Below are 24843 nucleotides of genomic sequence, written 5' to 3' on the forward strand. Positions count from 1 at the left end.
TTAGATGTTGTTACCTCTCATAGCTACTTTATTGCTCCCTTTCTCATGTGGAAGGTTCTTTTGAGTATTAGTTCCCAATATGCCAGTTGTCTATGTTCCTATGCGAGCACTGCTTTCTTCTTGGTAGCAAAATTGCAATCAGTTTCCACCGGAGGTTTCTGTAGTGTAGTGGTTATCATGTTTGCTTTACACGCAAAAGGTCCCCAGCTCGAAACTGGGCAGAAACAGCGATGCTTTTTGTTCCATAAAGTGGTCTATTCCCCTCCTTTCTAAAGAAGATTTTTGGCCTCCAATGCTAGCTGCACCTTGACAAAACTCACATTAGTCTGCCTACTCCTCTTGATCCAGTTGTCTCCAAGCAAAAGAGCTGGAGTTAGTCCAAAGTAGCGTGTTAGCTTGATCAGGACAGATGTGGATCCTAGTTGTTGCGTGTGGTTAAAATGAGCTGCGTGTGGTTAAAATGAGCTGCACGTGGTTAAAACAAGCTTTGCTTGGGTAAAATGAGCCGCTTGTGGGTACACCCTGAGAAGTGTAGGTGGTTTCTGTAGTGTGGTGGTTATCACGTTCGCCTAACACACGAAAGGTCCCCAGTTCGAAACTGGGCAGAAACATGGCTTTTTCTCTGGTCTTCTTTCCTTTTCACGCAGGCTCCACTTACGCATGCATGAGTCTTTACCTGTCTGTCTTAATCATATTCATGAAAAGCTCTACTTTTCCTCTTTCAGGGCTCCAGGACAAGCAAGAAGTGTCTGGTTTCTGTAGTGTAGTGGTTATCATGTTCGCCTCACACGCGAAAGGTCCCCGGTTCGAAACCGGGCAGAAACAGTGTCTACCTTTAACTTTTTGCCATCCAAAGCACTCCTCCTTCCCTTGCTCCATACGCTTGCAAGCTGGCCCTCAATGTGACTGGCCAGTGTCTTTTCTTCACTCACTTTCTCAGGCAACTGCTAATAGCCTCTTTCAGACTGCCTCTCAGCCATCCCTACATGCATATCCATCTAAGAGAGATCTAAAACTCAACTTGCAAAACACGAAGCTTTGTCTCTTTTCTTTCTCCCTAGATACTGCACTATCTAGAAGTAGAACTGTCCTATCACCTGCTTTGTAAGTTTATATTGCCTGGAATTTGCCTTTGACTCCAACCTCCCTTGTCTTCTTCCTATCCAGCCCTTCTCCAAGTACTGCCACTTTGGTTGCCGTCGCATCATCTGCAAAGTTCAGGCTTTCCCAGTAGTTAAGACTTATGATATTTTGCTGCATGCCATGGTTGTCTTTCCCCTCCCCACCTTTCTATTCCCGAATGCCTTTTTTTTTACTCAAGCATACTCTATTGACCTAAGCCCAACATTTTAGATGTTGTTACCTCTCATAGCTACTTTATTGCTCCCTTTCTCATGTGGAAGGTTCTTTTGAGTATTAGTTCCCAATATGCCAGTTGTCTATGTTCCTATGCGAGCACTGCTTTCTTCTTGGTAGCAAAATTGCAATCAGTTTCCACTGGAGGTTTCTGTAGTGTAGTGGTAATCACGTTTGCTTTACACGCAAAAGGTCCCCAGCTCGAAACTGGGCAGAAACAGCGATGCTTTTTGTTCCATAAAGTGGTCTATTCCCCTCCTTTCTAAAGAAGATTTTTGGCCTCCAATGCTAGCTGCACCTTGACAAAACTCACATTAGTCTGCCTACTCCTCTTGATCCAGTTGTCTCCAAGCAAAAGAGCTGGAGTTAGTCCAAAGTAGCGTGTTAGCTTGATCAGGACAGATGTGGATCCTAGTTGTTGCGTGTGGTTAAAATGAGCTGCATGTGGTTAAAATGAGCTGCACGTGGTTAAAACAAGCTTTGCTTGGGTAAAATGAGCCGCTTGTGGGTACACCCTGAGAAGTGTAGGTGCATTCTGTAGTGTAGTGGTTATCACGTTCGCCTAACACACGAAAGGTCCCCAGTTCGAAACTGGGCAGAAACATGGCTTTTTCTCTGGTCTTCTTTCCTTTTCACGCAGGCTCCACTTACGCATGCATGAGTCTTTACCTGTCTGGCTTAATCATATTCATGAAAAGCTCTACTTTTCCTCTTTCGGGGCTCCAGGACAAGCAAGAAGTGTCTGGTTTCTGTAGTGTAGTGGTTATCATGTTTGCCTCATACGTGAAAGGTCCCCGGCTTGAAACCGGGCAGAAACAGTGACTACCTTTAACTTTTTGCCATCCAAAGCACTCCTCCTTCCCTTGCTCCATACGCTTGCAAGCTGGCCCTCAATGTGACTGGCCAGTGTCTTTTCTTCACTCACTTTCTCAGGCAACTGCTAATAGCCTCTTTCAGACTGCCTCTCAGCCATCCCTACATGCATATCCATCTAAGAGAGATCTAAAACTCAACTTGCAAAACACCAAGCTTTGTCTCTTTTCCTTCTCCCTAGATACTGCACTATCTAGAAGTAGAACTGTCCTACCACCTGCTTTGTAAGTTTATATTGCCTGGAATTTGCCTTTGACTCCAACCTCCCTTGTCTTCTTCCTATCCAGCCCTTCTCCAAGTACTGCCACTTTGGTTGCCGTCGCATCATCTGCAAAGTTCAGGCTTTCCCAGTAGTTAAGACTTATGATATTTTGCTGCATGCCATGGTTGTCTTTCCCCTCCCCACCTTTCTATTCCCGAATGCCTTTTTTTTTACTCAAGCATACTCTATTGACCTAAGCCCAACATTTTAGATGTTGTTACCTTTCATAGCTACTTTATTGCTCCCTTTCTCATGTGGAAGGTTCTTTTGAGTATTAGTTCCCAATATGCCAGTTGTCTATGTTCCTTTGCGAGCACTGCTTTCTTCTTGGTAGCAAAATTGCAATGAGTTTCCACCGGAGGTTTCTGTAGTGTAGTGGTTATCACGTTTGCTTTACACGCAAAAGGTCCCCAGCTCGAAACTGGGCAGAAACAGCGATGCTTTTTGTTCCATAAAGTGGTCTATTCCCCTCCTTTCTAAAGAAGATTTTTGGCCTCCAATGCTAGCTGCACCTTGACAAAACTCACATTAGTCTGCCTACTCCTCTTGATCCAGTTGTCTCCAAGCAAAAGAGCTGGAGTTAGTCCAAAGTAGCGTGTTAGCTTGATCAGGACAGATGTGGATCCTAGTTGTTGCGTGTGGTTAAAATGAGCTGCATGTGGTTAAAATGAGCTGCACGTGGTTAAAACAAGCTTTGCTTGGGTAAAATGAGCCGCTTGTGGGTACACCCTGAGAAGTGTAGGTGGTTTCTGTAGTGTGGTGGTTATCACGTTCGCCTAACACACGAAAGGTCCCCAGTTCGAAACTGGGCAGAAACATGGCTTTTTCTCTGGTCTTCTTTCCTTTTCACGCAGGCTCCACTTACGCATGCATGAGTCTTTACCTGTCTGTCTTAATCATATTCATGAAAAGCTCTACTTTTCCTCTTTCAGGGCTCCAGGACAAGCAAGAAGTGTCTGGTTTCTGTAGTGTAGTGGTTATCATGTTCGCCTCACACGCGAAAGGTCCCCGGTTCGAAACCGGGCAGAAACAGTGTCTACCTTTAACTTTTTGCCATCCAAAGCACTCCTCCTTCCCTTGCTCCATACGCTTGCAAGCTGGCCCTCAATGTGACTGGCCAGTGTCTTTTCTTCACTCACTTTCTCAGGCAACTGCTAATAGCCTCTTTCAGACTGCCTCTCAGCCATCCCTACATGCATATCCATCTAAGAGAGATCTAAAACTCAACTTGCAAAACACGAAGCTTTGTCTCTTTTCTTTCTCCCTAGATACTGCACTATCTAGAAGTAGAACTGTCCTATCACCTGCTTTGTAAGTTTATATTGCCTGGAATTTGCCTTTGACTCCAACCTCCCTTGTCTTCTTCCTATCCAGCCCTTCTCCAAGTACTGCCACTTTGGTTGCCGTCGCATCATCTGCAAAGTTCAGGCTTTCCCAGTAGTTAAGACTTATGATATTTTGCTGCATGCCATGGTTGTCTTTCCCCTCCCCACCTTTCTATTCCCGAATGCCTTTTTTTTTACTCAAGCATACTCTATTGACCTAAGCCCAACATTTTAGATGTTGTTACCTCTCATAGCTACTTTATTGCTCCCTTTCTCATGTGGAAGGTTCTTTTGAGTATTAGTTCCCAATATGCCAGTTGTCTATGTTCCTATGCGAGCACTGCTTTCTTCTTGGTAGCAAAATTGCAATCAGTTTCCACCAGAGGTTTCTGTAGTGTAGTGGTAATCACGTTTGCTTTACACGCAAAAGGTCCCCAGCTCGAAACTGGGCAGAAACAGCGATGCTTTTTGTTCCATAAAGTGGTCTATTCCCCTCCTTTCTAAAGAAGATTTTTGGCCTCCAATGCTAGCTGCACCTTGACAAAACTCACATTAGTCTGCCTACTCCTCTTGATCCAGTTGTCTCCAAGCAAAAGAGCTGGAGTTAGTCCAAAGTAGCGTGTTAGCTTGATCAGGACAGATGTGGATCCTAGTTGTTGCGTGTGGTTAAAATGAGCTGCATGTGGTTAAAATGAGCTGCACGTGGTTAAAACAAGCTTTGCTTGGGTAAAATGAGCCGCTTGTGGGTACACCCTGAGAAGTGTAGGTGCATTCTGTAGTGTAGTGGTTATCACGTTCGCCTAACACACGAAAGGTCCCCAGTTCGAAACTGGGCAGAAACATGGCTTTTTCTCTGGTCTTCTTTCCTTTTCACGCAGGCTCCACTTACGCATGCATGAGTCTTTACCTGTCTGGCTTAATCATATTCATGAAAAGCTCTACTTTTCCTCTTTCGGGGCTCCAGGACAAGCAAGAAGTGTCTGGTTTCTGTAGTGTAGTGGTTATCATGTTTGCCTCATACGTGAAAGGTCCCCGGCTTGAAACCGGGCAGAAACAGTGACTACCTTTAACTTTTTGCCATCCAAAGCACTCCTCCTTCCCTTGCTCCATACGCTTGCAAGCTGGCCCTCAATGTGACTGGCCAGTGTCTTTTCTTCACTCACTTTCTCAGGCAACTGCTAATAGCCTCTTTCAGACTGCCTCTCAGCCATCCCTACATGCATATCCATCTAAGAGAGATCTAAAACTCAACTTGCAAAACACCAAGCTTTGTCTCTTTTCCTTCTCCCTAGATACTGCACTATCTAGAAGTAGAACTGTCCTACCACCTGCTTTGTAAGTTTATATTGCCTGGAATTTGCCTTTGACTCCAACCTCCCTTGTCTTCTTCCTATCCAGCCCTTCTCCAAGTACTGCCACTTTGGTTGCCGTCGCATCATCTGCAAAGTTCAGGCTTTCCCAGTAGTTAAGACTTATGATATTTTGCTGCATGCCATGGTTGTCTTTCCCCTCCCCACCTTTCTATTCCCGAATGCCTTTTTTTTTACTCAAGCATACTCTATTGACCTAAGCCCAACATTTTAGATGTTGTTACCTCTCATAGCTACTTTATTGCTCCCTTTCTCATGTGGAAGGTTCTTTTGAGTATTAGTTCCCAATATGCCAGTTGTCTATGTTCCTATGCGAGCACTGCTTTCTTCTTGGTAGCAAAATTGCAATGAGTTTCCACCGGAGGTTTCTGTAGTGTAGTGGTTATCACGTTTGCTTTACACGCAAAAGGTCCCCAGCTCGAAACTGGGCAGAAACAGCGATGCTTTTTGTTCCATAAAGTGGTCTATTCCCCTCCTTTCTAAAGAAGATTTTTGGCCTCCAATGCTAGCTGCACCTTGACAAAACTCACATTAGTCTGCCTACTCCTCTTGATCCAGTTGTCTCCAAGCAAAAGAGCTGGAGTTAGTCCAAAGTAGCGTGTTAGCTTGATCAGGACAGATGTGGATCCTAGTTGTTGCGTGTGGTTAAAATGAGCTGCGTGTGGTTAAAATGAGCTGCACGTGGTTAAAACAAGCTTTGCTTGGGTAAAATGAGCCACTTGTGGGTACACCCTGAGAAGTGTAGGTGGTTTCTGTAGTGTAGTGGTTATCACGTTCGCCTAACACGCGAAAGGTCCCCAGTTCGAAACTGGGCAGAAACATGGCTTTTTCTCTGGTCTTCTTTCCTTTTCACGCAGGCTCCACTTACGCATGCATGAGTCTTTACCTGTCTGGCTTAATCATATTCATGAAAAGCTCTACTTTTCCTCTTTCGGGGCTCCAGGACAAGCAAGAAGTGTCTGGTTTCTGTAGTGTAGTGGTTATCATGTTTGCCTCACACGTGAAAGGTCCCCGGTTCAAAACCGGGCAGAAACAGTGTCTACCTTTAACTTTTTGCCATCCAAAGCACTCCTCCTTCCCTTGCTCCATACGCTTGCAAGCTGGCCCTCAATGTGACTGGCCAGTGTCTTTTCTTCACTCACTTTCTCAGGCAACTGCTAATAGCCTCTTTCAGACTGCCTCTCAGCCATCCCTACATGCATATCCATCTAAGAGAGATCTAAAACTCAACTTGCAAAACACCAAGCTTTGTCTCTTTTCCTTCTCCCTAGATACTGCACTATCTAGAAGTAGAACTGTCCTATCACCTGCTTTGTAAGTTTATATTGCCTGGAATTTGCCTTTGACTCCAACCTCCCTTGTCTTCTTCCTATCCAGCCCTTCTCCAAGTACTGCCACTTTGGTTGCCGTCGCATCATCTGCAAAGTTCAGGCTTTCCCAGTAGTTAAGACTTATGATATTTTGCTGCATGCCATGGTTGTCTTTCCCCTCCCCACCTTTCTATTCCCGAATGCCTTTTTTTTTACTCAAGCATACTCTATTGACCTAAGCCCAACATTTTAAATGTTGTTACCTCTCATAGCTACTTTATTGCTCCCTTTCTCATGTGGAAGGTTCTTTTGAGTATTAGTTCCAAATATGCCAGTTGTCTATGTTCCTATGCGAGCACTGCTTTCTTCTTGGTAGCAAAATTGCAATCAGTTACCACCGGAGGTTTCTGTAGTGTAGTGGTTATCACGTTTGCTTTACACGCAAAAGGTCCCCAGCTCGAAACTGGGCAGAAACAGCGATGCTTTTTGTTCCATAAAGTGGTCTATTCCCCTCCTTTCTAAAGAAGATTTTTGGCCTCCAATGCTAGCTGCACCTTGACAAAACTCACATTAGTCTGCCTACTCCTCTTGATCCAGTTGTCTCCAAGCAAAAGAGCTGGAGTTAGTCCAAAGTAGCGTGTTAGCTTGATCAGGACAGATGTGGATCCTAGTTGTTGCGTGTGGTTAAAATGAGCTGCGTGTGGTCAAAATGAGCTGCACGTGGTTAAAACAAGCTTTGCTTGGGTAAAATGAGCCACTTGTGGGTACACCCTGAGAAGTGTAGGTGGTTTCTGTAGTGTAGTGGTTATCACGTTCGCCTAACACGCGAAAGGTCCCCAGTTCGAAACTGGGCAGAAACATGGCTTTTTCTCTGGTCTTCTTTCCTTTTCACGCAGGCTCCACTTACGCATGCATGAGTCTTTACCTGTCTGGCTTAATCATATTCATGAAAAGCTTTACTTTTCCTCTTTCGGGGCTCCAGGACAAGCAAGAAGTGTCTGGTTTCTGTAGTGTAGTGGTTATCATGTTTGCCTCACACGCGAAAGGTCCCAGGTTAGAAACCGGGCAGAAACAGTGTCTACCTTCACCTTTTTGCCATCCAAAGCACTCCTCCTTCCCTTGCTCCATACGCTTGCAAGCTGGCCCTCAATGTGACTGGCCAGTGTCTTTTCTTCACTCACTTTCTCAGGCAACTGCTAATAGCCTCTTTCAGACTGCCTCTCAGCCATCCCTACATGCATATCCATCTAAGAGAGATCTAAAACTCAACTTGCAAAACACCAAGCTTTGTCTCTTTTCCTTCTCCCTAGATACTGCACTATCTAGAAGTAGAACTGTCCTATCACCTGCTTTGTAAGTTTATATTGCCTGGAATTTGCCTTTGACTCCAACCTCCCTTGTCTTCTTCCTATCCAGCCCTTCTCCAAGTACTGCCACTTTGGTTGCCGTCGCATCATCTGCAAAGTTCAGGCTTTCCCAGTAGTTAAGACTTATGATATTTTGCTGCATGCCATGGTTGTCTTTCCCCTCCCCACCTTTCTATTCCCGAATGCCTTTTTTTTTTACTCAAGCATACTCTATTGACCTAAGCCCAACATTTTAGATGTTGTTACCTCTCATAGCTACTTTATTGCTCCCTTTCTCATGTGGAAGGTTCTTTTGAGTATTAGTTCCCAATATGCCAGTTGTCTATGTTCCTATGCGAGCACTGCTTTCTTCTTGGTAGCAAAATTGCAATTAGTTTCCACCGGAGGTTTCTGTAGTGTAGTGGTTATCATGTTTGCTTTACACGCAAAAGGTCCCCAGCTCGAAACTGGGCAGAAACAGTGATGCTTTTTGTTCCATAAAGTGGTCTATTCCCCTCCTTTCTAAAGAAGATTTTTGGCCTCCAATGCTAGCTGCACCTTGACAAAACTCACATTAGTCTGCCTACTCCTCTTGATCCAGTTGTCTCCAAGCAAAAGAGCTGGAGTTAGTCCAAAGTAGCGTGTTAGCTTGATCAGGACAGATGTGGATCCTAGTTGTTGCGTGTGGTTAAAATGAGCTGCGTGTGGTTAAAATGAGCTGCACGTGGTTAAAACAAGCTTTGCTTGGGTAAAATGAGCCACTTGTGGGTACACCCTGAGAAGTGTAGGTGGTTTCTGTAGTGTAGTGGTTATCACGTTCGCCTAACACGCGAAAGGTCCCCAGTTCGAAACTGGGCAGAAACATGGCTTTTTCTCTGGTCTTCTTTCCTTTTCACGCAGGCTCCACTTACGCATGCATGAGTCTTTACCTGTCTGGCTTAATCATATTCATGAAAAGCTCTACTTTTCCTCTTTCGGGGCTCCAGGACAAGCAAGAAGTGTCTGGTTTCTGTAGTGTAGTGGTTATCATGTTTGCCTCACACGCGAAAGGTCCCCGGTTCGAAACCGGGCAGAAACAGTGTCTACCTTTAACTTTTTGCCATCCAAAGCACTCCTCCTTCCCTTGCTCCATACGCTTGCAAGCTGGCCCTCAATGTGACTGGCCAGTGTCTTTTCTTCACTCACTTTCTCAGGCAACTGCTAATAGCCTCTTTCAGACTGCCTCTCAGCCATCCCTACATGCATATCCATCTAAAAGAGATCTAAAACTCAACTTGCAAAACACCAAGCTTTGTCTCTTTTCCTTCTCCCTAGATACTGCACTATCTAGAAGTAGAACTGTCCTATCACCTGCTTTGTAAGTTTATATTGCCTGGAATTTGCCTTTGACTCCAACCTCCCTTGTCTTCTTCCTATCCAGCCCTTCTCCAAGTACTGCCACTTTGGTTGCCGTCGCATCATCTGCAAAGTTCAGGCTTTCCCAGTAGTTAAGACTTATGATATTTTGCTGCATGCCATGGTTGTCTTTCCCCTCCCCACCTTTCTATTCCCGAATGCCTTTTTTTTTACTCAAGCATACTCTATTGACCTAAGCCCAACATTTTAGATGTTGTTACCTCTCATAGCTACTTTATTGCTCCCTTTCTCATGTGGAAGGTTCTTTTGAGTATTAGTTCCCAATATGCCAGTTGTCTATGTTCCTATGCGAGCACTGCTTTCTTCTTGGTAGCAAAATTGCAATCAGTTACCACCGGAGGTTTCTGTAGTGTAGTGGTTATCACGTTTGCTTTACACGCAAAAGGTCCCCAGCTCGAAACTGGGCAGAAACAGCGATGCTTTTTGTTCCATAAAGTGGTCTATTCCCCTCCTTTCTAAAGAAGATTTTTGGCCTCCAATGCTAGCTGCACCTTGACAAAACTCACATTAGTCTGCCTACTCCTCTTGATCCAGTTGTCTCCAAGCAAAAGAGCTGGAGTTAGTCCAAAGTAGCGTGTTAGCTTGATCAGGACAGATGTGGATCCTAGTTGTTGCGTGTGGTTAAAATGAGCTGCATGTGGTTAAAATGAGCTGCACGTGGTTAAAACAAGCTTTGCTTGGGTAAAATGAGCCACTTGTGGGTGCACCCTGAGAAGTGTAGGTGCATTCTGTAGTGTAGTGGTTATCACGTTCGCCTAACACACGAAAGGTCCCCAGTTCGAAACTGGGCAGAAACATGGCTTTTTCTCTGGTCTTCTTTCCTTTTCACGCAGGCTCCACTTACGCATGCATGAGTCTTTACCTGTCTGGCTTAATCATATTCATGAAAAGCTCTACTTTTCCTCTTTCGGGGCTCCAGGACAAGCAAGAAGTGTCTGGTTTCTGTAGTGTAGTGGTTATCATGTTTGCCTCACATGCGAAAGGTCCCCGGTTCGAAACCGGGCAGAAACAGTGTCTACCTTTAACTTTTTGCCATCCAAAGCACTCCTCCTTCCCTTGCTCCATACGCTTGCAAGCTGGCCCTCAATGTGACTGGCCAGTGTCTTTTCTTCACTCACTTTCTCAGGCAACTGCTAATAGCCTCTTTCAGACTGCCTCTCAGCCATCCCTACATGCATATCCATCTAAGAGAGATCTAAAACTCAACTTGCAAAACACCAAGCTTTGTCTCTTTTCCTTCTCCCTAGATACTGCACTATCTAGAAGTAGAACTGTCCTACCACCTGCTTTGTAAGTTTATATTGCCTGGAATTTGCCTTTGACTCCAACCTCCCTTGTCTTCTTCCTATCCAGCCCTTCTCCAAGTACTGCCACTTTGGTTGCCGTCGCATCATCTGCAAAGTTCAGGCTTTCCCAGTAGTTAAGACTTATGATATTTTGCTGCATGCCATGGTTGTCTTTCCCCTCCCCACCTTTCTATTCCCGAATGCCTTTTTTTTTACTCAAGCATACTCTATTGACCTAAGCCCAACATTTTAGATGTTGTTACCTCTCATAGCTACTTTATTGCTCCCTTTCTCATGTGGAAGGTTCTTTTGAGTATTAGTTCCCAATATGCCAGTTGTCTATGTTCCTATGCGAGCACTGCTTTCTTCTTGGTAGCAAAATTGCAATGAGTTTCCACCGGAGGTTTCTGTAGTGTAGTGGTTATCACGTTTGCTTTACACGCAAAAGGTCCCCAGCTCGAAACTGGGCAGAAACAGCGATGCTTTTTGTTCCATAAAGTGGTCTATTCCCCTCCTTTCTAAAGAAGATTTTTGGCCTCCAATGCTAGCTGCACCTTGACAAAACTCACATTAGTCTGCCTACTCCTCTTGATCCAGTTGTCTCCAAGCAAAAAAGCTGGAGTTAGTCCAAAGTAGCGTGTTAGCTTGATCAGGACAGATGTGGATCCTAGTTGTTGCGTGTGGTTAAAATGAGCTGCGTGTGGTTAAAATGAGCTGCGTGTGGTTAAAATGAGCTGCACGTGGTTAAAACAAGCTTTGCTTGGGTAAAATGAGCCACTTGTGGGTACACCCTGAGAAGTGTAGGTGGTTTCTGTAGTGTGGTGGTTATCACGTTCGCCTAACACACGAAAGGTCCCCAGTTCGAAACTGGGCAGAAACATGGCTTTTTCTCTGGTCTTCTTTCCTTTTCACGCAGGCTCCACTTACGCATGCATGAGTCTTTACCTGTCTGTCTTAATCATATTCATGAAAAGCTCTACTTTTCCTCTTTCAGGGCTCCAGGACAAGCAAGAAGTGTCTGGTTTCTGTAGTGTAGTGGTTATCATGTTCGCCTCACACGCGAAAGGTCCCCGGTTCGAAACCGGGCAGAAACAGTGTCTACCTTTAACTTTTTGCCATCCAAAGCACTCCTCCTTCCCTTGCTCCATACGCTTGCAAGCTGGCCCTCAATGTGACTGGCCAGTGTCTTTTCTTCACTCACTTTCTCAGGCAACTGCTAATAGCCTCTTTCAGACTGCCTCTCAGCCATCCCTACATGCATATCCATCTAAGAGAGATCTAAAACTCAACTTGCAAAACACGAAGCTTTGTCTCTTTTCTTTCTCCCTAGATACTGCACTATCTAGAAGTAGAACTGTCCTATCACCTGCTTTGTAAGTTTATATTGCCTGGAATTTGCCTTTGACTCCAACCTCCCTTGTCTTCTTCCTATCCAGCCCTTCTCCAAGTACTGCCACTTTGGTTGCCGTCGCATCATCTGCAAAGTTCAGGCTTTCCCAGTAGTTAAGACTTATGATATTTTGCTGCATGCCATGGTTGTCTTTCCCCTCCCCACCTTTCTATTCCCGAATGCCTTTTTTTTTACTCAAGCATACTCTATTGACCTAAGCCCAACATTTTAGATGTTGTTACCTCTCATAGCTACTTTATTGCTCCCTTTCTCATGTGGAAGGTTCTTTTGAGTATTAGTTCCCAATATGCCAGTTGTCTATGTTCCTATGCGAGCACTGCTTTCTTCTTGGTAGCAAAATTGCAATCAGTTTCCACTGGAGGTTTCTGTAGTGTAGTGGTAATCACGTTTGCTTTACACGCAAAAGGTCCCCAGCTCGAAACTGGGCAGAAACAGCGATGCTTTTTGTTCCATAAAGTGGTCTATTCCCCTCCTTTCTAAAGAAGATTTTTGGCCTCCAATGCTAGCTGCACCTTGACAAAACTCACATTAGTCTGCCTACTCCTCTTGATCCAGTTGTCTCCAAGCAAAAGAGCTGGAGTTAGTCCAAAGTAGCGTGTTAGCTTGATCAGGACAGATGTGGATCCTAGTTGTTGCGTGTGGTTAAAATGAGCTGCATGTGGTTAAAATGAGCTGCACGTGGTTAAAACAAGCTTTGCTTGGGTAAAATGAGCCGCTTGTGGGTACACCCTGAGAAGTGTAGGTGCATTCTGTAGTGTAGTGGTTATCACGTTCGCCTAACACACGAAAGGTCCCCAGTTCGAAACTGGGCAGAAACATGGCTTTTTCTCTGGTCTTCTTTCCTTTTCACGCAGGCTCCACTTACGCATGCATGAGTCTTTACCTGTCTGGCTTAATCATATTCATGAAAAGCTCTACTTTTCCTCTTTCGGGGCTCCAGGACAAGCAAGAAGTGTCTGGTTTCTGTAGTGTAGTGGTTATCATGTTTGCCTCATACGTGAAAGGTCCCCGGCTTGAAACCGGGCAGAAACAGTGACTACCTTTAACTTTTTGCCATCCAAAGCACTCCTCCTTCCCTTGCTCCATACGCTTGCAAGCTGGCCCTCAATGTGACTGGCCAGTGTCTTTTCTTCACTCACTTTCTCAGGCAACTGCTAATAGCCTCTTTCAGACTGCCTCTCAGCCATCCCTACATGCATATCCATCTAAGAGAGATCTAAAACTCAACTTGCAAAACACCAAGCTTTGTCTCTTTTCCTTCTCCCTAGATACTGCACTATCTAGAAGTAGAACTGTCCTACCACCTGCTTTGTAAGTTTATATTGCCTGGAATTTGCCTTTGACTCCAACCTCCCTTGTCTTCTTCCTATCCAGCCCTTCTCCAAGTACTGCCACTTTGGTTGCCGTCGCATCATCTGCAAAGTTCAGGCTTTCCCAGTAGTTAAGACTTATGATATTTTGCTGCATGCCATGGTTGTCTTTCCCCTCCCCACCTTTCTATTCCCGAATGCCTTTTTTTTTACTCAAGCATACTCTATTGACCTAAGCCCAACATTTTAGATGTTGTTACCTCTCATAGCTACTTTATTGCTCCCTTTCTCATGTGGAAGGTTCTTTTGAGTATTAGTTCCCAATATGCCAGTTGTCTATGTTCCTATGCGAGCACTGCTTTCTTCTTGGTAGCAAAATTGCAATGAGTTTCCACCGGAGGTTTCTGTAGTGTAGTGGTTATCACGTTTGCTTTACACGCAAAAGGTCCCCAGCTCAAAACTGGGCAGAAACAGCGATGCTTTTTGTTCCATAAAGTGGTCTATTCCCCTCCTTTCTAAAGAAGATTTTTGGCCTCCAATGCTAGCTGCACCTTGACAAAACTCACATTAGTCTGCCTACTCCTCTTGATCCAGTTGTCTCCAAGCAAAAGAGCTGGAGTTAGTCCAAAGTAGCGTGTTAGCTTGATCAGGACAGATGTGGATCCTAGTTGTTGCGTGTGGTTAAAATGAGCTGCATGTGGTTAAAATGAGCTGCACGTGGTTAAAACAAGCTTTGCTTGGGTAAAATGAGCCGCTTGTGGGTACACCCTGAGAAGTGTAGGTGGTTTCTGTAGTGTGGTGGTTATCACGTTCGCCTAACACACGAAAGGTCCCCAGTTCGAAACTGGGCAGAAACATGGCTTTTTCTCTGGTCTTCTTTCCTTTTCACGCAGGCTCCACTTACGCATGCATGAGTCTTTACCTGTCTGTCTTAATCATATTCATGAAAAGCTCTACTTTTCCTCTTTCAGGGCTCCAGGACAAGCAAGAAGTGTCTGGTTTCTGTAGTGTAGTGGTTATCATGTTCGCCTCACACGCGAAAGGTCCCCGGTTCGAAACCGGGCAGAAACAGTGTCTACCTTTAACTTTTTGCCATCCAAAGCACTCCTCCTTCCCTTGCTCCATACGCTTGCAAGCTGGCCCTCAATGTGACTGGCCAGTGTCTTTTCTTCACTCACTTTCTCAGGCAACTGCTAATAGCCTCTTTCAGACTGCCTCTCAGCCATCCCTACATGCATATCCATCTAAGAGAGATCTAAAACTCAACTTGCAAAACACGAAGCTTTGTCTCTTTTCTTTCTCCCTAGATACTGCACTATCTAGAAGTAGAACTGTCCTATCACCTGCTTTGTAAGTTTATATTGCCTGGAATTTGCCTTTGACTCCAACCTCCCTTGTCTTCTTCCTATCCAGCCCTTCTCCAAGTACTGCCACTTTGGTTGCCGTCGCATCATCTGCAAAGTTCAGGCTTTCCCAGTAGTTAAGACTTATGATATTTTGCTGCATGCCATGGTTGTCTTTCCCCTCCCCACCTTTCTATTCCCGAATGCCTTTTTTTTTACTCAAGCATACTCTATTGACCTAAGCCCAACATTTTAGATGTTGTTACCTCTCATAGCTACTTTATTGCTCCCTTTCTCATGTGGAAGGTTCTTTTGAGTATTAGTTCCCAATATGCCAGTTGTCTATGTTCCTATGCGAGCACTGCTTTCTTCTTGGTAGCAAAATTGCAATCAGTTTCCACCAGAGGTTTCTGTAGTGTAGTGGTAATCACGTTTGCTTTACACGCAAAAGGTCCCCAGCTCGAAACTGGGCAGAAACAGCGATGCTTTTTGTTCCATAAAGTGGTCTATTCCCCTCCTTTCTAAAGAAGATTTTTGGCCTCCAATGCTAGCTGCACCTTGACAAAACTCACATTAGTCTGCCTACTCCTCTTGATCCAGTTGTCTCCAAGCAAAAGAGCTGGAGTTAGTCCAAAGTAGCGTGTTAGCTTGATCAGGACAGATGTGGATCCTAGTTGTTGCGTGTGGTTAAAATGAGCTGCATGTGGTTAAAATGAGCTGCACGTGGTTAAAACAAGCTTTGCTTGGGTAAAATGAGCCGCTTGTGGGTACACCCTGAGAAGTGTAGGTGCATTCTGTAGTGTAGTGGTTATCACGTTCGCCTAACACACGAAAGGTCCCCAGTTCGAAACTGGGCAGAAACATGGCTTTTTCTCTGGTCTTCTTTCCTTTTCACGCAGGCTCCACTTACGCATGCATGAGTCTTTACCTGTCTGGCTTAATCATATTCATGAAAAGCTCTACTTTTCCTCTTTCGGGGCTCCAGGACAAGCAAGAAGTGTCTGGTTTCTGTAGTGTAGTGGTTATCATGTTTGCCTCATACGTGAAAGGTCCCCGGCTTGAAACCGGGCAGAAACAGTGACTACCTTTAACTTTTTGCCATCCAAAGCACTCCTCCTTCCCTTGCTCCATACGCTTGCAAGCTGGCCCTCAATGTGACTGGCCAGTGTCTTTTCTTCACTCACTTTCTCAGGCAACTGCTAATAGCCTCTTTCAGACTGCCTCTCAGCCATCCCTACATGCATATCCATCTAAGAGAGATCTAAAACTCAACTTGCAAAACACCAAGCTTTGTCTCTTTTCCTTCTCCCTAGATACTGCACTATCTAGAAGTAGAACTGTCCTACCACCTGCTTTGTAAGTTTATATTGCCTGGAATTTGCCTTTGACTCCAACCTCCCTTGTCTTCTTCCTATCCAGCCCTTCTCCAAGTACTGCCACTTTGGTTGCCGTCGCATCATCTGCAAAGTTCAGGCTTTCCCAGTAGTTAAGACTTATGATATTTTGCTGCATGCCATGGTTGTCTTTCCCCTCCCCACCTTTCTATTCCCGAATGCCTTTTTTTTTACTCAAGCATACTCTATTGACCTAAGCCCAACATTTTAGATGTTGTTACCTCTCATAGCTACTTTATTGCTCCCTTTCTCATGTGGAAGGTTCTTTTGAGTATTAGTTCCCAATATGCCAGTTGTCTATGTTCCTATGCGAGCACTGCTTTCTTCTTGGTAGCAAAATTGCAATGAGTTTCCACCGGAGGTTTCTGTAGTGTAGTGGTTATCACGTTTGCTTTACACGCAAAAGGTCCCCAGCTCGAAACTGGGCAGAAACAGCGATGCTTTTTGTTCCATAAAGTGGTCTATTCCCCTCCTTTCTAAAGAAGATTTTTGGCCTCCAATGCTAGCTGCACCTTGACAAAACTCACATTAGTCTGCCTACTCCTCTTGATCCAGTTGTCTCCAAGCAAAAGAGCTGGAGTTAGTCCAAAGTAGCGTGTTAGCTTGATCAGGACAGATGTGGATCCTAGTTGTTGCGTGTGGTTAAAATGAGCTGCGTGTGGTTAAAATGAGCTGCACGTGGTTAAAACAAGCTTTGCTTGGGTAAAATGAGCCACTTGTGGGTACACCCTGAGAAGTGTAGGTGGTTTCTGTAGTGTAGTGGTTATCACGTTCGCCTAACACGCGAAAGGTCCCCAGTTCGAAACTGGGCAGAAACATGGCTTTTTCTCTGGTCTTCTTTCCTTTTCACGCAGGCTCCACTTACGCATGCATGAGTCTTTACCTGTCTGGCTTAATCATATTCATGAAAAGCTCTACTTTTCCTCTTTCGGGGCTCCAGGACAAGCAAGAAGTGTCTGGTTTCTGTAGTGTAGTGGTTATCATGTTTGCCTCACACGTGAAAGGTCCCCGGTTCAAAACCGGGCAGAAACAGTGTCTACCTTTAACTTTTTGCCATCCAAAGCACTCCTCCTTCCCTTGCTCCATACGCTTGCAAGCTGGCCCTCAATGTGACTGGCCAGTGTCTTTTCTTCACTCACTTTCTCAGGCAACTGCTAATAGCCTCTTTCAGACTGCCTCTCAGCCATCCCTACATGCATATCCATCTAAGAGAGATCTAAAACTCAACTTGCAAAACACCAAGCTTTGTCTCTTTTCCTTCTCCCTAGATACTGCACTATCTAGAAGTAGAACTGTCCTATCACCTGCTTTGTAAGTTTATATTGCCTGGAATTTGCCTTTGACTCCAACCTCCCTTGTCTTCTTCCTATCCAGCCCTTCTCCAAGTACTGCCACTTTGGTTGCCGTCGCATCATCTGCAAAGTTCAGGCTTTCCCAGTAGTTAAGACTTATGATATTTTGCTGCATGCCATGGTTGTCTTTCCCCTCCCCACCTTTCTATTCCCGAATGCCTTTTTTTTTACTCAAGCATACTCTATTGACCTAAGCCCAACATTTTAAATGTTGTTACCTCTCATAGCTACTTTATTGCTCCCTTTCTCATGTGGAAGGTTCTTTTGAGTATTAGTTCCAAATATGCCAGTTGTCTATGTTCCTATGCGAGCACTGCTTTCTTCTTGGTAGCAAAATTGCAATCAGTTACCACCGGAGGTTTCTGTAGTGTAGTGGTTATCACGTTTGCTTTACACGCAAAAGGTCCCCAGCTCGAAACTGGGCAGAAACAGCGATGCTTTTTGTTCCATAAAGTGGTCTATTCCCCTCCTTTCTAAAGAAGATTTTTGGCCTCCAATGCTAGCTGCACCTTGACAAAACTCACATTAGTCTGCCTACTCCTCTTGATCCAGTTGTCTCCAAGCAAAAGAGCTGGAGTTAGTCCAAAGTAGCGTGTTAGCTTGATCAGGACAGATGTGGATCCTAGTTGTTGCGTGTGGTTAAAATGAGCTGCGTGTGGTCAAAATGAGCTGCACGTGGTTAAAACAAGCTTTGCTTGGGTAAAATGAGCCACTTGTGGGTACACCCTGAGAAGTGTAGGTGGTTTCTGTAGTGTAGTGGTTATCACGTTCGCCTAACACGCGAAAGGTCCCCAGTTCGAAACTGGGCAGAAACATGGCTTTTTCTCTGGTCTTCTTTCCTTTTCACGCAGGCTCCACTTACGCATGCATGAGTCTTTACCTGTCTGGCTTAATCATATTCATGAAAAGCTTTACTTTTCCTCTTTCGGGGCTCCAGGACAAGCAAGAAGTGTCTGGTTTCTGTAGTGTAGTGGTTATCATGTTTGCCTCACACGCGAAAGGTCCCCGGTTAGAAACCGGGCAGAAACAGTGTCTACCTTCAACTTTTTGCCATCCAAAGCACTCCTCCTTCCCTTGCTCCATACGCTTGCAAGCTGGCCCTCAATGTGACTGGCCAGTGTCTTTTCTTCACTCACTTTCTCAGGCAACTGCTAATAGCCTCTTTCAGACTGCCTCTCAGCCATCCCTACATGCATATCCATCTAAGAGAGATCTAAAACTCAACTTGCAAAACACCAAGCTTTGTCTCTTTTCCTTCTCCCTAGATACTGCACTATCTAGAAGTAGAACTGTCCTATCACCTGCTTTGTAAGTTTATATTGCCTGGAATTTGCCTTTGACTCCAACCTCCCTTGTCTTCTTCCTATCCAGCCCTTCTCCAAGTACTGCCACTTTGGTTGCCGTCGCATCATCTGCAAAGTTCAGGCTTTCCCAGTAGTTAAGACTTATGATATTTTGCTGCATGCCATGGTTGTCTTTCCCCTCCCCACCTTTCTATTCCCGAATGCCTTTTTTTTTTACTCAAGCATACTCTATTGACCTAAGCCCAACATTTTAGATGTTGTTACCTCTCATAGCTACTTTATTGCTCCCTTTCTCATGTGGAAGGTTCTTTTGAGTATTAGTTCCCAATATGCCAGTTGTCTATGTTCCTATGCGAGCACTGCTTTCTTCTTGGTAGCAAAATTGCAATTAGTTTCCACCGGAGGTTTCTGTAGTGTAGTGGTTATCATGTTTGCTTTACACGCAAAAGGTCCCCAGCTCGAAACTGGGCAGAAACAGTGATGCTTTTTGTTCCATAAAGTGGTCTATTCCCCTCCTTTCTAAAGAAGATTTTTGGCCTCCAATGCTAGCTGCACCTTGACAAAACTCACATTAGTCTGCCTACTCCTCTTGATCCAGTTGTCTCCAAGCAAAAGAGCTGGAGTTAGTCCAAAGTAGCGTGTTAGCTTGATCAGGACAGATGTGGATCCTAGTTGTTGCGTGTGGTTAAAATGAGCTGCGTGTGGTTAAAATGAGCTGCACGTGGTTAAAACAAGCTTTGCTTGGGTAAAATGAGCCACTTGTGGGTACACCCTGAGAAGTGTAGGTGGTTTCTGTAGTGTAGTGGTTATCACGTTCGCCTAACACGCGAAAGGTCCCCAGTTCGAAACTGGGCAGAAACATGGCTTTTTCTCTGGTCTTCTTTCCTTTTCACGCAGGCTCCACTTACGCATGCATGAGTCTTTACCTGTCTGGCTTAATCATATTCATGAAAAGCTCTACTTTTCCTCTTTCGGGGCTCCAGGACAAGCAAGAAGTGTCTGGTTTCTGTAGTGTAGTGGTTATCATGTTTGCCTCACACGCGAAAGGTCCCCGGTTCGAAACCGGGCAGAAACAGTGTCTACCTTTAACTTTTTGCCATCCAAAGCACTCCTCCTTCCCTTGCTCCATACGCTTGCAAGCTGGCCCTCAATGTGACTGGCCAGTGTCTTTTCTTCACTCACTTTCTCAGGCAACTGCTAATAGCCTCTTTCAGACTGCCTCTCAGCCATCCCTACATGCATATCCATCTAAGAGAGATCTAAAACTCAACTTGCAAAACACCAAGCTTTGTCTCTTTTCCTTCTCCCTAGATACTGCACTATCTAGAAGTAGAACTGTCCTATCACCTGCTTTGTAAGTTTATATTGCCTGGAATTTGCCTTTGACTCCAACCTCCCTTGTCTTCTTCCTATCCAGCCCTTCTCCAAGTACTGCCACTTTGGTTGCCGTCGCATCATCTGCAAAGTTCAGGCTTTCCCAGTAGTTAAGACTTATGATATTTTGCTGCATGCCATGGTTGTCTTTCCCCTCCCCACCTTTCTATTCCCGAATGCCTTTTTTTTTACTCAAGCATACTCTATTGACCTAAGCCCAACATTTTAGATGTTGTTACCTCTCATAGCTACTTTATTGCTCCCTTTCTCATGTGGAAGGTTCTTTTGAGTATTAGTTCCCAATATGCCAGTTGTCTATGTTCCTATGCGAGCACTGCTTTCTTCTTGGTAGCAAAATTGCAATCAGTTACCACCGGAGGTTTCTGTAGTGTAGTGGTTATCACGTTTGCTTTACACGCAAAAGGTCCCCAGCTCGAAACTGGGCAGAAACAGCGATGCTTTTTGTTCCATAAAGTGGTCTATTCCCCTCCTTTCTAAAGAAGATTTTTGGCCTCCAATGCTAGCTGCACCTTGACAAAACTCACATTAGTCTGCCTACTCCTCTTGATCCAGTTGTCTCCAAGCAAAAGAGCTGGAGTTAGTCCAAAGTAGCGTGTTAGCTTGATCAGGACAGATGTGGATCCTAGTTGTTGCGTGTGGTTAAAATGAGCTGCATGTGGTTAAAATGAGCTGCACGTGGTTAAAACAAGCTTTGCTTGGGTAAAATGAGCCACTTGTGGGTGCACCCTGAGAAGTGTAGGTGCATTCTGTAGTGTAGTGGTTATCACGTTCGCCTAACACACGAAAGGTCCCCAGTTCGAAACTGGGCAGAAACATGGCTTTTTCTCTGGTCTTCTTTCCTTTTCACGCAGGCTCCACTTACGCATGCATGAGTCTTTACCTGTCTGGCTTAATCATATTCATGAAAAGCTCTACTTTTCCTCTTTCGGGGCTCCAGGACAAGCAAGAAGTGTCTGGTTTCTGTAGTGTAGTGGTTATCATGTTTGCCTCACATGCGAAAGGTCCCCGGTTCGAAACCGGGCAGAAACAGTGTCTACCTTTAACTTTTTGCCATCCAAAGCACTCCTCCTTCCCTTGCTCCATACGCTTGCAAGCTGGCCCTCAATGTGACTGGCCAGTGTCTTTTCTTCACTCACTTTCTCAGGCAACTGCTAATAGCCTCTTTCAGACTGCCTCTCAGCCATCCCTACATGCATATCCATCTAAGAGAGATCTAAAACTCAACTTGCAAAACACCAAGCTTTGTCTCTTTTCCTTCTCCCTAGATACTGCACTATCTAGAAGTAGAACTGTCCTACCACCTGCTTTGTAAGTTTATATTGCCTGGAATTTGCCTTTGACTCCAACCTCCCTTGTCTTCTTCCTATCCAGCCCTTCTCCAAGTACTGCCACTTTGGTTGCCGTCGCATCATCTGCAAAGTTCAGGCTTTCCCAGTAGTTAAGACTTATGATATTTTGCTGCATGCCATGGTTGTCTTTCCCCTCCCCACCTTTCTATTCCCGAATGCCTTTTTTTTTACTCAAGCATACTCTATTGACCTAAGCCCAACATTTTAGATGTTGTTACCTCTCATAGCTACTTTATTGCTCCCTTTCTCATGTGGAAGGTTCTTTTGAGTATTAGTTCCCAATATGCCAGTTGTCTATGTTCCTATGCGAGCACTGCTTTCTTCTTGGTAGCAAAATTGCAATGAGTTTCCACCGGAGGTTTCTGTAGTGTAGTGGTTATCACGTTTGCTTTACACGCAAAAGGTCCCCAGCTCGAAACTGGGCAGAAACAGCGATGCTTTTTGTTCCATAAAGTGGTCTATTCCCCTCCTTTCTAAAGAAGATTTTTGGCCTCCAATGCTAGCTGCACCTTGACAAAACTCACATTAGTCTGCCTACTCCTCTTGATCCAGTTGTCTCCAAGCAAAAAAGCTGGAGTTAGTCCAAAGTAGCGTGTTAGCTTGATCAGGACAGATGTGGATCCTAGTTGTTGCGTGTGGTTAAAATGAGCTGCGTGTGGTTAAAATGAGCTGCGTGTGGTTAAAATGAGCTGCACGTGGTTAAAACAAGCTTTGCTTGGGTAAAATGAGCCACTTGTGGGTACACCCTGAGAAGTGTAGGTGGTTTCTGTAGTGTAGTGGTTATCACGTTCGCCTAACACGCGAAAGGTCCCCAGTTCGAAACTGGGCAGAAACATGGCTTTTTCTCTGGTCTTCTTTCCTTTTCACGCAGGCTCCACTTACGCATGCATGAGTCTTTACCTGTCTGGCTTAATCATATTCATGAAAAGCTCTACTTTTCCTCTTTCGGGGCTCCAGGACAAGCAAGAAGTGTCTGGTTTATGTAGTGTAGTGGTTATCATGTTTGCCTCACACGTGAAAGGTCCCTGGTTCGAAACCGGGCAGAAACAGTGACTACCTTTAACTTTTTGCCATCCAAAGCACTCCTCCTTCCCTTGCTCCATACGCTTGCAAGCTGGCCCTCAATGTGACTGGCCAGTGTCTTTTCTTCACTCACTTTCTCAGGCAACTGCTAATAGCCTCTTTCAGACTGCCTCTCAGCCATCCCTACATGCATATCCATCTAAGAGAGATCTAAAACTCAACTTGCAAAACACCAAGCTTTGTCTCTTTTCCTTCTCCCTAGATACTGCACTATCTAGAAGTAGAACTGTCCTATCACCTGCTTTGTAAGTTTATATTGCCTGGAATTTGCCTTTGACTCCAACCTCCCTTGTCTTCTTCCTATCCAGCCCTTCTCCAAGTACTGCCACTTTGGTTGCCGTCGCATCATCTGCAAAGTTCAGGCTTTCCCAGTAGTTAAGACTTATGATATTTTGCTGCATGCCATGGTTGTCTTTCCCCTCCCCACCTTTCTATTCCCGAATGCCTTTTTTTTTACTCAAGCATACTCTATTGACCTAAGCCCAACATTTTAGATGTTGTTACCTCTCATAGCTACTTTATTGCTCCCTTTCTCATGTGGAAGGTTCTTTTGAGTATTAGTTCCCAATATGCCAGTTGTCTATGTTCCTATGCGAGCACTGCTTTCTTCTTGGTAGCAAAATTGCAATTAGTTTCCACCGGAGGTATCTGTAGTGTAGTGGTTATCACGTTTGCTTTACACGCAAAAGGTCCCCAGCTCGAAACTGGGCAGAAACAGCGATGCTTTTTGTTCCATAAAGTGGTCTATTCCCCTCCTTTCTAAAGAAGATTTTTGGCCTCCAATGCTAGCTGCACCTTGACAAAACTCACATTAGTCTGCCTACTCCTCTTGATCCAGTTGTCTCCAAGCAAAAGAGCTGGAGTTAGTCCAAAGTAGCGTGTTAGCTTGATCAGGACAGATGTGGATCCTAGTTGTTGCGTGTGGTTAAAATGAGCTGCGTGTGGTTAAAATGAGCTGCACGTGGTTAAAACAAGCTTTGCTTGGGTAAAATGAGCCACTTGTGGGTACACCCTGAGAAGTGTAGGTGGTTTCTGTAGTGTAGTGGTTATCACGTTCGCCTAACACGCGAAAGGTCCCCAGTTCGAAACTGGGCAGAAACATGGCTTTTTCTCTGGTCTTCTTTCCTTTTCACGCAGGCTCCACTTACGCATGCATGAGTCTTTACCTGTCTGGCTTAATCATATTCATGAAAAGCTCTACTTTTCCTCTTTCGGGGCTCCAGGACAAGCAAGAAGTGTCTGGTTTCTGTAGTGTAGTGGTTATCATGTTTGCCTCACACGCGAAAGCTCCCCGGTTCGAAACCGGGCAGAAACAGTGTCTACCTTTAACTTTTTGCCATCCAAAGCACTCCTCCTTCCCTTGCTCCATACGCTTGCAAGCTGGCCCTCAATGTGACTGGCCAGTGTCTTTTCTTCACTCACTTTCTCAGGCAACTGCTAATAGCCTCTTTCAGACTGCCTCTCAGCCATCCCTACATGCATATCCATCTAAGAGAGATCTAAAACTCAACTTGCAAAACACCAAGCTTTGTCTCTTTTCCTTCTCCCTAGATACTGCACTATCTAGAAGTAGAACTGTCCTATCACCTGCTTTGTAAGTTTATATTGCCTGGAATTTGCCTTTGACTCCAACCTCCCTTGTCTTCTTCCTATCCAGCCCTTCTCCAAGTACTGCCACTTTGGTTGCCGTCGCATCATCTGCAAAGTTCAGGCTTTCCCAGTAGTTAAGACTTATGATATTTTGCTGCATGCCATGGTTGTCTTTCCCCTCCCCACCTTTCTATTCCCGAATGCCTTTTTTTTTACTCAAGCATACTCTATTGACCTAAGCCCAACATTTTAGATGTTGTTACCTCTCATAGCTACTTTATTGCTCCCTTTCTCATGTGGAAGGTTCTTTTGAGTATTAGTTCCCAATATGCCAGATGTCTATGTTCCTATGCGAGCACTGCTTTCTTCTTGGTAGCAAAATTGCAGTCAGTTACCACCGGAGGTTTCTGTAGTGTAGTGGTTATCACGTTTGCTTTACACGCAAAAGGTCCCCAGCTCGAAACTGGGCAGAAACAGCGATGCTTTTTGTTCCATAAAGTGGTCTATTCCCCTCCTTTCTAAAGAAGATTTTTGGCCTCCAATGCTAGCTGCACCTTGACAAAACTCACATTAGTCTGCCTACTCCTCTTGATCCAGTTGTCTCCAAGCAAAAGAGCTGGAGTTAGTCCAAAGTAGCGTGTTAGCTTGATCAGGACAGATGTGGATCCTAGTTGTTGCGTGTGGTTAAAATGAGCTGCGTGTGGTTAAAATGAGCTGCACGTGGTTAAAACAAGCTTTGCTTGGGTAAAATGAGCCACTTGTGGGTAC

General features: G+C 44.9%; 51 non-coding genes across 51 annotated transcripts; all 51 read left to right on the top strand.

Moving 5' to 3' along the window:
* Positions 1-154: 154 nt before the first annotated feature.
* On the top strand, positions 155-227 carry TRNAV-UAC (transfer RNA valine (anticodon UAC)). The gene has a single exon. It is a non-coding gene; the product is annotated as a tRNA-Val (tRNA).
* Positions 228-538: 311 nt separating this feature from the next.
* Positions 539-611, top strand: TRNAV-AAC (transfer RNA valine (anticodon AAC)). Its single transcript has one exon. It is a non-coding gene; the product is annotated as a tRNA-Val (tRNA).
* Positions 612-752: 141 nt separating this feature from the next.
* On the top strand, positions 753-825 carry TRNAV-CAC (transfer RNA valine (anticodon CAC)). Its single transcript has one exon. It is a non-coding gene; the product is annotated as a tRNA-Val (tRNA).
* A 678-nt stretch (positions 826-1503) lies between these two features.
* On the top strand, positions 1504-1576 carry TRNAV-UAC (transfer RNA valine (anticodon UAC)). The gene has a single exon. It is a non-coding gene; the product is annotated as a tRNA-Val (tRNA).
* Positions 1577-1886: 310 nt separating this feature from the next.
* TRNAV-AAC (transfer RNA valine (anticodon AAC)) lies at positions 1887-1960 on the top strand. The gene has a single exon. It is a non-coding gene; the product is annotated as a tRNA-Val (tRNA).
* An 892-nt stretch (positions 1961-2852) lies between these two features.
* On the top strand, positions 2853-2925 carry TRNAV-UAC (transfer RNA valine (anticodon UAC)). Its single transcript has one exon. It is a non-coding gene; the product is annotated as a tRNA-Val (tRNA).
* Positions 2926-3236: 311 nt separating this feature from the next.
* Positions 3237-3309, top strand: TRNAV-AAC (transfer RNA valine (anticodon AAC)). The gene has a single exon. It is a non-coding gene; the product is annotated as a tRNA-Val (tRNA).
* Positions 3310-3450: 141 nt separating this feature from the next.
* TRNAV-CAC (transfer RNA valine (anticodon CAC)) lies at positions 3451-3523 on the top strand. Its single transcript has one exon. It is a non-coding gene; the product is annotated as a tRNA-Val (tRNA).
* Positions 3524-4201: 678 nt separating this feature from the next.
* TRNAV-UAC (transfer RNA valine (anticodon UAC)) lies at positions 4202-4274 on the top strand. The gene has a single exon. It is a non-coding gene; the product is annotated as a tRNA-Val (tRNA).
* Positions 4275-4584: 310 nt separating this feature from the next.
* Positions 4585-4658, top strand: TRNAV-AAC (transfer RNA valine (anticodon AAC)). The gene has a single exon. It is a non-coding gene; the product is annotated as a tRNA-Val (tRNA).
* Positions 4659-5550: 892 nt separating this feature from the next.
* On the top strand, positions 5551-5623 carry TRNAV-UAC (transfer RNA valine (anticodon UAC)). The gene has a single exon. It is a non-coding gene; the product is annotated as a tRNA-Val (tRNA).
* A 311-nt stretch (positions 5624-5934) lies between these two features.
* On the top strand, positions 5935-6007 carry TRNAV-AAC (transfer RNA valine (anticodon AAC)). The gene has a single exon. It is a non-coding gene; the product is annotated as a tRNA-Val (tRNA).
* A 141-nt stretch (positions 6008-6148) lies between these two features.
* TRNAV-CAC (transfer RNA valine (anticodon CAC)) lies at positions 6149-6221 on the top strand. The gene has a single exon. It is a non-coding gene; the product is annotated as a tRNA-Val (tRNA).
* Positions 6222-6899: 678 nt separating this feature from the next.
* On the top strand, positions 6900-6972 carry TRNAV-UAC (transfer RNA valine (anticodon UAC)). Its single transcript has one exon. It is a non-coding gene; the product is annotated as a tRNA-Val (tRNA).
* A 311-nt stretch (positions 6973-7283) lies between these two features.
* On the top strand, positions 7284-7356 carry TRNAV-AAC (transfer RNA valine (anticodon AAC)). The gene has a single exon. It is a non-coding gene; the product is annotated as a tRNA-Val (tRNA).
* Positions 7357-7497: 141 nt separating this feature from the next.
* On the top strand, positions 7498-7570 carry TRNAV-CAC (transfer RNA valine (anticodon CAC)). The gene has a single exon. It is a non-coding gene; the product is annotated as a tRNA-Val (tRNA).
* Positions 7571-8249: 679 nt separating this feature from the next.
* Positions 8250-8322, top strand: TRNAV-UAC (transfer RNA valine (anticodon UAC)). The gene has a single exon. It is a non-coding gene; the product is annotated as a tRNA-Val (tRNA).
* Positions 8323-8633: 311 nt separating this feature from the next.
* On the top strand, positions 8634-8706 carry TRNAV-AAC (transfer RNA valine (anticodon AAC)). Its single transcript has one exon. It is a non-coding gene; the product is annotated as a tRNA-Val (tRNA).
* A 141-nt stretch (positions 8707-8847) lies between these two features.
* On the top strand, positions 8848-8920 carry TRNAV-CAC (transfer RNA valine (anticodon CAC)). The gene has a single exon. It is a non-coding gene; the product is annotated as a tRNA-Val (tRNA).
* A 678-nt stretch (positions 8921-9598) lies between these two features.
* TRNAV-UAC (transfer RNA valine (anticodon UAC)) lies at positions 9599-9671 on the top strand. The gene has a single exon. It is a non-coding gene; the product is annotated as a tRNA-Val (tRNA).
* A 310-nt stretch (positions 9672-9981) lies between these two features.
* TRNAV-AAC (transfer RNA valine (anticodon AAC)) lies at positions 9982-10055 on the top strand. The gene has a single exon. It is a non-coding gene; the product is annotated as a tRNA-Val (tRNA).
* Positions 10056-10196: 141 nt separating this feature from the next.
* On the top strand, positions 10197-10269 carry TRNAV-CAC (transfer RNA valine (anticodon CAC)). The gene has a single exon. It is a non-coding gene; the product is annotated as a tRNA-Val (tRNA).
* A 678-nt stretch (positions 10270-10947) lies between these two features.
* Positions 10948-11020, top strand: TRNAV-UAC (transfer RNA valine (anticodon UAC)). Its single transcript has one exon. It is a non-coding gene; the product is annotated as a tRNA-Val (tRNA).
* A 331-nt stretch (positions 11021-11351) lies between these two features.
* Positions 11352-11424, top strand: TRNAV-AAC (transfer RNA valine (anticodon AAC)). Its single transcript has one exon. It is a non-coding gene; the product is annotated as a tRNA-Val (tRNA).
* A 141-nt stretch (positions 11425-11565) lies between these two features.
* On the top strand, positions 11566-11638 carry TRNAV-CAC (transfer RNA valine (anticodon CAC)). Its single transcript has one exon. It is a non-coding gene; the product is annotated as a tRNA-Val (tRNA).
* A 678-nt stretch (positions 11639-12316) lies between these two features.
* On the top strand, positions 12317-12389 carry TRNAV-UAC (transfer RNA valine (anticodon UAC)). The gene has a single exon. It is a non-coding gene; the product is annotated as a tRNA-Val (tRNA).
* Positions 12390-12699: 310 nt separating this feature from the next.
* TRNAV-AAC (transfer RNA valine (anticodon AAC)) lies at positions 12700-12773 on the top strand. The gene has a single exon. It is a non-coding gene; the product is annotated as a tRNA-Val (tRNA).
* An 892-nt stretch (positions 12774-13665) lies between these two features.
* On the top strand, positions 13666-13738 carry TRNAV-UAC (transfer RNA valine (anticodon UAC)). Its single transcript has one exon. It is a non-coding gene; the product is annotated as a tRNA-Val (tRNA).
* Positions 13739-14049: 311 nt separating this feature from the next.
* TRNAV-AAC (transfer RNA valine (anticodon AAC)) lies at positions 14050-14122 on the top strand. The gene has a single exon. It is a non-coding gene; the product is annotated as a tRNA-Val (tRNA).
* A 141-nt stretch (positions 14123-14263) lies between these two features.
* TRNAV-CAC (transfer RNA valine (anticodon CAC)) lies at positions 14264-14336 on the top strand. The gene has a single exon. It is a non-coding gene; the product is annotated as a tRNA-Val (tRNA).
* A 678-nt stretch (positions 14337-15014) lies between these two features.
* Positions 15015-15087, top strand: TRNAV-UAC (transfer RNA valine (anticodon UAC)). Its single transcript has one exon. It is a non-coding gene; the product is annotated as a tRNA-Val (tRNA).
* A 310-nt stretch (positions 15088-15397) lies between these two features.
* On the top strand, positions 15398-15471 carry TRNAV-AAC (transfer RNA valine (anticodon AAC)). The gene has a single exon. It is a non-coding gene; the product is annotated as a tRNA-Val (tRNA).
* Positions 15472-16363: 892 nt separating this feature from the next.
* On the top strand, positions 16364-16436 carry TRNAV-UAC (transfer RNA valine (anticodon UAC)). Its single transcript has one exon. It is a non-coding gene; the product is annotated as a tRNA-Val (tRNA).
* Positions 16437-16747: 311 nt separating this feature from the next.
* On the top strand, positions 16748-16820 carry TRNAV-AAC (transfer RNA valine (anticodon AAC)). The gene has a single exon. It is a non-coding gene; the product is annotated as a tRNA-Val (tRNA).
* A 141-nt stretch (positions 16821-16961) lies between these two features.
* TRNAV-CAC (transfer RNA valine (anticodon CAC)) lies at positions 16962-17034 on the top strand. Its single transcript has one exon. It is a non-coding gene; the product is annotated as a tRNA-Val (tRNA).
* A 678-nt stretch (positions 17035-17712) lies between these two features.
* Positions 17713-17785, top strand: TRNAV-UAC (transfer RNA valine (anticodon UAC)). Its single transcript has one exon. It is a non-coding gene; the product is annotated as a tRNA-Val (tRNA).
* A 311-nt stretch (positions 17786-18096) lies between these two features.
* TRNAV-AAC (transfer RNA valine (anticodon AAC)) lies at positions 18097-18169 on the top strand. Its single transcript has one exon. It is a non-coding gene; the product is annotated as a tRNA-Val (tRNA).
* A 141-nt stretch (positions 18170-18310) lies between these two features.
* On the top strand, positions 18311-18383 carry TRNAV-CAC (transfer RNA valine (anticodon CAC)). The gene has a single exon. It is a non-coding gene; the product is annotated as a tRNA-Val (tRNA).
* A 679-nt stretch (positions 18384-19062) lies between these two features.
* On the top strand, positions 19063-19135 carry TRNAV-UAC (transfer RNA valine (anticodon UAC)). The gene has a single exon. It is a non-coding gene; the product is annotated as a tRNA-Val (tRNA).
* A 311-nt stretch (positions 19136-19446) lies between these two features.
* Positions 19447-19519, top strand: TRNAV-AAC (transfer RNA valine (anticodon AAC)). Its single transcript has one exon. It is a non-coding gene; the product is annotated as a tRNA-Val (tRNA).
* Positions 19520-19660: 141 nt separating this feature from the next.
* On the top strand, positions 19661-19733 carry TRNAV-CAC (transfer RNA valine (anticodon CAC)). The gene has a single exon. It is a non-coding gene; the product is annotated as a tRNA-Val (tRNA).
* Positions 19734-20411: 678 nt separating this feature from the next.
* On the top strand, positions 20412-20484 carry TRNAV-UAC (transfer RNA valine (anticodon UAC)). Its single transcript has one exon. It is a non-coding gene; the product is annotated as a tRNA-Val (tRNA).
* A 310-nt stretch (positions 20485-20794) lies between these two features.
* TRNAV-AAC (transfer RNA valine (anticodon AAC)) lies at positions 20795-20868 on the top strand. The gene has a single exon. It is a non-coding gene; the product is annotated as a tRNA-Val (tRNA).
* Positions 20869-21009: 141 nt separating this feature from the next.
* TRNAV-CAC (transfer RNA valine (anticodon CAC)) lies at positions 21010-21082 on the top strand. The gene has a single exon. It is a non-coding gene; the product is annotated as a tRNA-Val (tRNA).
* Positions 21083-21760: 678 nt separating this feature from the next.
* On the top strand, positions 21761-21833 carry TRNAV-UAC (transfer RNA valine (anticodon UAC)). The gene has a single exon. It is a non-coding gene; the product is annotated as a tRNA-Val (tRNA).
* Positions 21834-22164: 331 nt separating this feature from the next.
* TRNAV-AAC (transfer RNA valine (anticodon AAC)) lies at positions 22165-22237 on the top strand. The gene has a single exon. It is a non-coding gene; the product is annotated as a tRNA-Val (tRNA).
* A 141-nt stretch (positions 22238-22378) lies between these two features.
* On the top strand, positions 22379-22451 carry TRNAV-CAC (transfer RNA valine (anticodon CAC)). Its single transcript has one exon. It is a non-coding gene; the product is annotated as a tRNA-Val (tRNA).
* A 678-nt stretch (positions 22452-23129) lies between these two features.
* On the top strand, positions 23130-23202 carry TRNAV-UAC (transfer RNA valine (anticodon UAC)). The gene has a single exon. It is a non-coding gene; the product is annotated as a tRNA-Val (tRNA).
* A 311-nt stretch (positions 23203-23513) lies between these two features.
* TRNAV-AAC (transfer RNA valine (anticodon AAC)) lies at positions 23514-23586 on the top strand. The gene has a single exon. It is a non-coding gene; the product is annotated as a tRNA-Val (tRNA).
* Positions 23587-23727: 141 nt separating this feature from the next.
* On the top strand, positions 23728-23800 carry TRNAV-CAC (transfer RNA valine (anticodon CAC)). The gene has a single exon. It is a non-coding gene; the product is annotated as a tRNA-Val (tRNA).
* Positions 23801-24478: 678 nt separating this feature from the next.
* Positions 24479-24551, top strand: TRNAV-UAC (transfer RNA valine (anticodon UAC)). The gene has a single exon. It is a non-coding gene; the product is annotated as a tRNA-Val (tRNA).
* Positions 24552-24843: the final 292 nt, after the last annotated feature.

This window comes from Hyperolius riggenbachi, chromosome 4 (genome assembly GCF_040937935.1).
Source record: "Hyperolius riggenbachi isolate aHypRig1 chromosome 4, aHypRig1.pri, whole genome shotgun sequence".
Lineage (NCBI taxonomy): Eukaryota > Metazoa > Chordata > Amphibia > Anura > Hyperoliidae > Hyperolius > Hyperolius riggenbachi.